Source organism: Cornus florida, unplaced genomic scaffold (assembly GCF_030987335.1).
Source record: "Cornus florida cultivar Cherokee Brave unplaced genomic scaffold, ASM3098733v1 CherokeeBrave_3.0.0_Hap2_Chr02, whole genome shotgun sequence".
In the NCBI taxonomy this organism is placed as follows: domain Eukaryota; kingdom Viridiplantae; phylum Streptophyta; class Magnoliopsida; order Cornales; family Cornaceae; genus Cornus; species Cornus florida.
The window spans coordinates 86,070,174-86,078,847 of NW_026775572.1; the positions used below are offsets into that span (position 1 = coordinate 86,070,174).

Here is an 8,674-nt window from a genome sequence, read left to right on the forward strand (position 1 = left end):
CAAAAATTTCCTATGCATTGGATTGGAATGAATTTGCAAAGTTTAAAATTTTTCTCCAGAAATTTCATTCATCCATGCTCTGTGTGATGTTGTAAAAGTTGGAAATTTTTCCATGCAATTTACATTCATGCATGCATCATTACAAAATAAAATAAAAATAAAATAAAATAAAATAAAATAAAATTCCATGAGAAATTTCCATGAAAAATTTTCATTTTCCATGGCAAATTTCAATTTTCCATCCTTGCATTCGAATGAAATGATGGCGCACAGTTTAAAATATTGTTGCAATGCATGGTTAATGGAAGCATCATGGCCGCAAAATTTTAACCTCCAAAATTTTCATGCATGCATTCAACTTCCATCAAGGTCCATGAGTTCATGCATTCTTTCATGAGTTCATGCATGCATGCCTTCAATCCATGCAATTACCATCCATCCATGCAGGCTCATCCATGCACTCATCTACCATCCATGCAAGTCCATCCTTGCAAGCTTCAATCCATGGATGGATGGTTCCATGCACTCATCTTCCATCCCTGCAAGCTCATCAATGGTTCCATGGTTTCAAGATCAAGCTCAAGCACAACCTCTTTTAAACCACAACATTCTGAGCCTACTGACCCACTTTCGAGCACTCAAACTCCAATTTGGAGTGCTCGAGCTTCCTTGCATTTTTCCTCGAACTCTCTGGCTTCATTTCGAGCAATCTAAACTCCAATTTGGAGTGCTCGACCTTGCTTGAAGTTTTAACCCCAAAGCTGCTGAGGCTACTGTCCCATCTTCGAGCACTCTACTTCCATGCTTAGAGTGCTCGACCACATCTCTCAACCCCAGCATGCATCAACCCCTCTCCAACTCACCTTCCTCCTTGCTCAAGTCAACCTACAACCCACACAACTCCTCTCGGCCACCTTCACTTCCCTCTCATCCCACCATGCAAACCCACACCCTGCATGCACCTTCAACCACCTCCAAACCTCTCTCTCTCGGCAACTTCAAGCTCCATCAACCATCTCTGTCTAACCTACACACCTCAACTCCACAACACCTCCATGCATGCATGCATGCACCAACCTTCCTTCCTCTCACTCTCTTATCCCCACCCCATCACCCCCATCACCCACAAACCATCCCCACTCTCGGCTACCACCAAAGCAACCACAAACCTTCCCTCTCTCTCTCTCTCAACCGAGCCATGCCACACACCAACCCTCCATTTCCACTCTCTGCCGGTTTCTCGAGCACTCGAAGAAGCATTTCGAGTGCTCGAAACACCACCCCACCATCCAACCCTCACCCCAACCCAACCACCTCTCGGCACTCCTCCACCACCCTTCCCAACTCCCGGCAACTTTCTCTCTCTACCCATACCAACTAACCTCACTACTCCATCTCCCTCTCAAACACCAAATCCTCACTCTCAACTCCAACCACCTCACCCATCTCTCTCCACCCACCATCTTGCTCGAACCACCAACCTCATCCCTCATTCCTCTCGGTATCTCTCCACCTCACAACTAACCTCACACACCACCAACCATGCATACACATCCATGCATGCATGCATGAACCAACCTTCCTTCCTCTCTCTCTCTCAACCCACGCATACATTCAACACACCCAATCACCAATCTCTCTATCTCAGCCACCATGCAATCCCAGCAGCCTCACCAAAAAATATATATATATATATATATATATATATATATATATAATAATAATAATAAATAAATAAATTTGTTGGCATTATTTTGTTTTCCATTTTAAACTTGTGGCTACTATGTGCCTTTGTGTTTTGTTTGGACTTTTACCTTGCCATAACATTCATCTTAGTGTTTTTATTTATGTTTTGGTTTTTCTTAAAAGACCTGTGCTTTTGCCTGTGTACATTAGTTGTGTTTGGATAGGTCTTCATGTCCAAGTTTGGGGGACGCTTCTGCGCATTCACATCGATGGATATCTTTTGTCTTCGTCACTCCACTTGGTATTATTGTTCTTTTACCTTCTTTGCTCTTATTTTGTTTCACTTGTCTTCACACATTGAGGACAATGTGACATTCAAGTTTGGGGGTGCATTAGGACATTTTTGGTTCTGTATTTTTGCTAAGTAATGATAGTATAACTTGACACTTATCGGAGACGAAGCATATGTTTAATACCTTGTGTATAGAAGCAATTGACATTTTTGAAAATGAAGAAAAATTTGAGTTGAAATGATCATGTAGATTCAAATCAGTCTATATAAATGTCTCAATTAAATTCTCGCTGGATTTGACACTCTTTTAAGCTTCACAATGCACAAATGCACATTGGAAACTTAACTGTGAGGCATGCAACTTGATTGACCTTGACCTTGGCCTAGTTAATCTGATTTGATGAACCTAATGGATGAATACTTTTGGCATGAAACCAAAAAAAAAAAAAAAAAAAAAAAAAACTGAGAAAGAATGATCAGTTGACGTTCGTAGCCTTTCCAACTCGAGTTATTAAGCCCTAGGAGTGTCTCTACACTTAGCACCCTAAAACCATCTGGTTTGGGAGTTATTGGCCTAACGCTTGCTACAAGGGTTGGTTAGAAAGCTTAAGGGACTTAAACATTGCACGGTCATTCAAAAAATAAACTGGTAATAAACATGGTTCGTTGGAATTTGTAACCTTTCCAACTTGAGTTATTAAGCCCTAGGAGTGTCTCTACACTTAACACCCTAAAGCCATCTGGTTTGGGAGTTATTGGCCTAACGCTTGCTACATAGGTTGGTTAGAAAGTTTAAAGGATTCCAGTATTGCATAACCATCTTATGTTATACTTCTGAGTTACAATAAATTGTCAGCTTTGTTCTGTAATAAATTCATGCCTTAGGGACTTCATTTAAAAGGGATTTCAGTGATTTGAAAACTCGTGTCTTGGAATTGGAAAAGAAAGTAAAAGCCGCATGTTGAAAATCCAATCCACTTTCACTGAAGTTAGAGTTGATTTCCATTTAAGAGATGATAATTGAGTTATTTATATGGACTATGATGTTGATACATGCATGTTGAAATGTGTTTAGTATCAATGCTTCATATATGCAAGGTAGTCTTCCCAATGACCCCATCTCCAGCTCTTTTTCTGTTTCAAGTTATTTTTGAGCTATGTATATATCTCATTTTACCATGGATGATATTTTTGTAGTAGCATGCCCATGGTTGTCTTTTCATTAAGTTTTTCACTGTAGTTTTGCTAAGGGACTAGCAAAATGTAAGTTTGGGGGTGTGATAAGCGCGGAATATTGCATATTCAAGCGCCCTAAATTGCATTAGTTAAGTCAATTTTTTTGATTTTATTATGTAGATTATCTTCATTTGTGCATTTTTGTTTATTTTCAGGTTCATTGGCTTAAAAGAAGTAAGAATGATGTTTTGTTGAAATTTTGAATGCAAAGGCACAATGCTGAAGCTTGGCAGCAGTGGAACCTGACTTTTGTCACCATTTTCGACCTAGCAAACTCAAGAACTGGACTTCCATCATAACATAAAAGATTTAGACCTATAAATTAGCTTTCTAAATCTTTAAACGGTTTGTCATTCGGAGCTCGGAGCAGAGAGTTATGGCCTTGTTACCAGAGGTGCGCAGAACTACCTGGCAGCAATGAAATTCTGCCTTGATCTTCATTTTAGACCAACCATCCTTGAGAATTGGATCTCCACCAAAACAAGAAGTATTTAAAGCTCTGAATTAGCTCTCCAAATATTCAAACGGTTCATCATTCGGAGTTCGGAGCGCAAAGTTATGGCCATTTCATCAAAGTAGGTCTGGGCGGAGCAAGTGAAGCATGGAGCTTTTTACACTAAATTCGAGTGCTCGAATTTTGGACAGAATGCCCTTCGGAAATGGCTCATTTCAGCCCACTTGCACTTTGGTTTCTTCATTTTGTTTTCCTCTTTAATGAAGTGGTTGGAGATGTTGGTTGGTGGCCTCTTGGAGTGGATAAGATATCTAATAAAGGGAATGAGGCCACACATTGACATTAAGCTTCATTTTTTTGAGAAGATAGAGAGAGAGAAAAGAGCAAGGAGGGTGTGTTCTTGAAGCCAAAGGAAGGGAGCTCGAAAATGGCTTATTCTTCCAAGCTTCCTTCTTCCATTTTTGTATCCATAGATAACTAAACCTCCATCTAGGGAGGTGATGAAGCTCTCTCTTCTAAGCATGCTTTAATTTCATCTAATTTAGGGAATGATTCATGTACATGGTAGTTTCATGATTTAGAGCACTTACACTTGTTGTAATGGATTTCAATGCCTATAAATGATCATGTTGAGTTCATTATCTTGTCTTAGATTTTATCCTCTCATGATTATATAACTTGCATCTTCATAGTGAGAGTGGAAATGAAATTGTGAAATGGGTTTAAAGGCATGTTGTATGAGAAATTTGTTAATCCATAGCTTAAGACTTCCTTTTGATGGATTAATCTTGTATCTTGACTTCATGTGCTATTACCATAGTGATTGAGGGGTTTGATGGTCCCTAACTTAGTGAGCATGTTATGGCTACACCCTAATCTAGGTAGTTCTAGCATGTGGCTCTTTGAGGGATTATACTTAAATCTTGATCCTATGATTTTCTTGAGGATAATGTAGCAATCTAGTATTGCTACATATCATTGCCATGTAGTGAAATTGTTTCCCAAGTTAATAGAAATTTAGTATGTTTATAGGATTGGTGGTGAATTCACTTCCCTAGACCTCCTTTTCTAGACTTCTTCCTCTTAAATTCCTTGCATTTATTTCTTTAAGCACATTTCAATTCTAGTGACTAAGTGACAAACCAACAAAACTCTATATACCCCCTCATCATTCTAAAAGTAATCTAGACTCTTAGGTTGCCATTGACTAGCGCAGTCCCAGTGGTTCGACTTACCCGACCAATAGCCCTATTTTACAATGATTCGTGCTATTGCGAAGGTTGATGTATAGTTGATGTTAGGTGGGGTTTCTTCTTCGTGTTTTTCCAGAAAAACTCTTCTTGGCCTCCGTTTCAAGCCTCAGTTCTGGAATCTCATTTTTTTTTTCTTGCTGTCAACTTGTGCATGCCATTGGGCACCGGCATGGGCACCGGTGGGCTCATGCATGGGCGCTGTGTGGGCCATGGCCTTCGTTGGGCCGCCGCAACGTCTCAACGTCAAACCCTCGTTTCTCCCTCATCCGGATTCCAAATCGAGTGAACTTTTTTTTGAACTTGACTAATTTTTTGCTGTCTTTCCAATGGTGTGCTCGGTTGCACCCGGATCTTCTTAAATAATTACCAGTTTACCCTTTTAGCCTTAAGTACTCATTTTTCTTCGTCAGGCCGTTTCTCCTTCGTCCGGACTCCGAATCATGCGATTCTTGAGTGCATCCTGATTATTTTTTTATTGTCTTTCCAGCAGTGTGCTCGGTGGCACCCGAATCCACATTTTTAAAAAATGACTATTTTTCCCCTGGGGGCTTATTTGTCATATTTTTGACCTTTTGCTTCCGCATCAGTTCTCATTAAGTTCCATGACCTCATGGAAGGTCACTTTGACTTCTTAGAGTCTTGTTATCCGTTTTCACTTTCGCATTTCAGATCCGTTATTGGATCATCCTTTCGGTTCATCACTGACGCACTGGCCTAAAAACTAGGGCCGTCACAACTTCAATTAGGTAATTTTCACACGGGGATGGGGAAACATTTCATGAGACATGGGAACACTTTAATGAATTACTTAGGAAGTGTCCACATCATGACATGCCCAAATGGTAATTAGTTCAATATTTCTTTGAGAGCTTATCGGATAATTACAAGGGCATGGTTGATGCTTCCATGGGTGGTTCTTACATTGATAGGCATGAGGATAACGTGTGGCGTCTTTATGAGAACATGAGTGAAAATTATTTGCATCGTACCTTATCTTCGAAAAATGGTAAAAATTCTAGTGGTAGGAAGAGTGTTGGCTTATATCAAGTCGACCACTCTAATGAAATTGCCGCCGAGATGAAGTCATTGTCTCAAAGGTTTGATCAATTTTTGATCAACCAAAACTCGGCAAATCAAGTATCTTCCTTCCCTAACCATTCTCATCATGCATCTAATGAGACATGTATGACTTGTTCAAGTATTTTACATTCTATTTCCAATTGTCCCCATGGACATGTGAAAAGTGAGCATTATGAACAAGCAAATGCTGTTTTTGCTAATCAAGGGAATAATCCTTATGGCAATCACTACAATCCTAGTTGGAGGAATCACCTGAATTTCTCTTGGAAAAACCAAGGGGAGGGCTTAAACCCTTCCCAAGGTGGTTTTCAAAGGAAATACATTCCACCTCCAATGCAAGGCCAAGGTTCCCAAGGTTTTAGATCATCATACCAATCACAAGGAAACCAATTCTCTAATTCTCATTTTCCTAATCAACCATCATATTCCCAAGGAAATGTTAGAAGTCCCGCTTTTGAAGAGAAAGTTTTGACCGCTTTGGGCACTTTAGAGGCAAACACACAATTACTTCATTCTGACTCTCAATCCATGCCTAAGCTAGAAACCCAAGTAGGGTAAATAGCTAGTACTTTGAATGCTAGAGAGAAAGGAAAAATGCCTTTGAATGCCCCACAAAAGCAACAATGTGTTGTGGAGAGTCATTCCTCATCGGAAGGTCACACAATAGAGCATGTCAATGCTGTGACTACCTTGAGAAGTGGAAAGATTGTGGACAACCAAGTGGGTATGTCCAATGAAGAGAGTGAACCGGTGCAACCACAAGTTAACACCCGTCCTGTTTCATATCCTATTCCTCCTTAATTGCATGTGCATAACCATATAAATGAGAATGTGTTAAAAAGTGATTTTGAAAAGAAAGATTTGCAAAATGATTTGAAAACTTCTTGTGTTGAAGAGACTTCAAAGAAAATTTCTAAAAAGGTTTTTGAGCCAAAAGCTCCATTCCCGGATGCCTTAAAAGGATCCATTTCAAATAACAAGCAAAAGGGCAAAGTAAATAAAATTATGGAAGTGTTTAGGCAAGTGAAAGTCAATCTTCCACTTATGGATGCAATCAAGCAAATTTCAGCTTATGCCAAGTTCTTAAAAGACTTGTGTACCCAAAAGAGGAAGAACAAAAGCTAAGCACCTAGAAAAGTGGTCTTAACTGAGCAAGTAAGCTCAATTTTGCAGCATAACACTCTTCCAAAGTTTAAGGACCCCAGTTCACCTACCACTTCATGTATCATTGGTGATCATATCATTAATCGGGCTCTTCTTGACCTAGGAGCAAGTGTTAATCTTCTTCCATACTCGGTATATGTCAAATTAGGCTTAGGAGACTTGAAACCGACGTCGGTGGTTTTACAACTTGCCGACCAATCAATCAAAAAGCCTAGGGGTATCATTGAGGACATCTTGATTAAGATTGATAAATTCTTCTTTCCAGTTGATTTCGTTGTCATTGACACGGCACCTGTCCCAAATCCAAAGAGCCAAATTCCCGTTATCCTTCGCCGTCCTTTCTTGGCAACGGTGAATGCCAACATTAATTGTAGGATGGGGATAATGAAGATTTCATTTGGCCATATGAAGGTAAAGTTGAATATTTTCAATCCAACCCCCAACTCATTTGACAAGCATGAAGAGATTAATGTTGTAGAGAAATGTCATAACCTTAAAAGTGAAGGAATTGAGTTTTTGTGTAAGACCAAAGTTCCAAAAAGTCCATCTTCAAACTTGAAACCAAAGAAAGTTGTTTCAAAATCTTGTTTTAAAAGGGCGTGGAAGCCCAAAGATTGTTTTGACCAAGGATCGAAACGTCTTTTAAGCTTAATCCAACAAGTTCCTTAAAGAACCATTTGTTGGGTGGAGTTCAAAGCACTTATCACCCCATTGAGGAGGGGAAGCACTATAAGATGTTTGATCCAGGCTAAAAGAGCCCAACGTCTTGCTAGAGATGTTAAAGACTAGCAAGACATTTCGTAGGGTGTCAAAACCCTATTCCTCCCTCATTTCTATCTTTAATTTCATTTCTTGCAAAGTCTAGATATTGGCTTTGGGTTCATATGCATTGCTAGGAACTATGATTAGGATTGCATGCACTTTTATGTTGAAATTGAGCATTTTGCATAAGTTCGATCGATCTCAAAATGAGTTCGATCGATCGAACTTCCCACCTGCATCAAACCTACATCCAAATCACTCTCTGTCCAATGGTTCAAACAAAACCTGCATATTTCAGCTCTCTGTCCCATCGTTCGAACTTGTTCCTAGATCGATTTAAACTTATTCGATCGATCCAACTTTATCTTGAATCGATCTGCAGTTCCAACACTTAGAAAAATTTTGAACTTGCATCCACCTGCATCCAAAAGCCTCTCTGTCTCATCGATCGAACACTTCTTCAATTCTATGCATTTTTGATCGATCGAAGGTATTCTGTGATCGATCTTGGGGAGATCGATCTTTGTTCTTTGTTTTTCAATTTTGACTTTGTTTTGACTTTGTTTTAAATTTCAAAAATTCCAAAAATATATATTTTATTATTTAATTTTTATTGTCATTCTTATTTTTATTTTCTATATATATATATATATATATATAATAAATAAATAATAAATAATTTAAATAAATAAATATTTTTCAAAAAAAAATCTTGAAAAAATCCTTAAAATATTTTACTTTTTATTT

At 38.9% G+C, this 8,674-nt stretch overlaps 1 pseudogene; it reads right to left on the bottom strand.

Moving 5' to 3' along the window:
* Positions 1 to 5,655: 5,655 nt before the first annotated feature.
* LOC132298084 (small nucleolar RNA R71) lies at positions 5,656 to 5,754 on the bottom strand (annotated as a pseudogene).
* Positions 5,755 to 8,674: the final 2,920 nt, after the last annotated feature.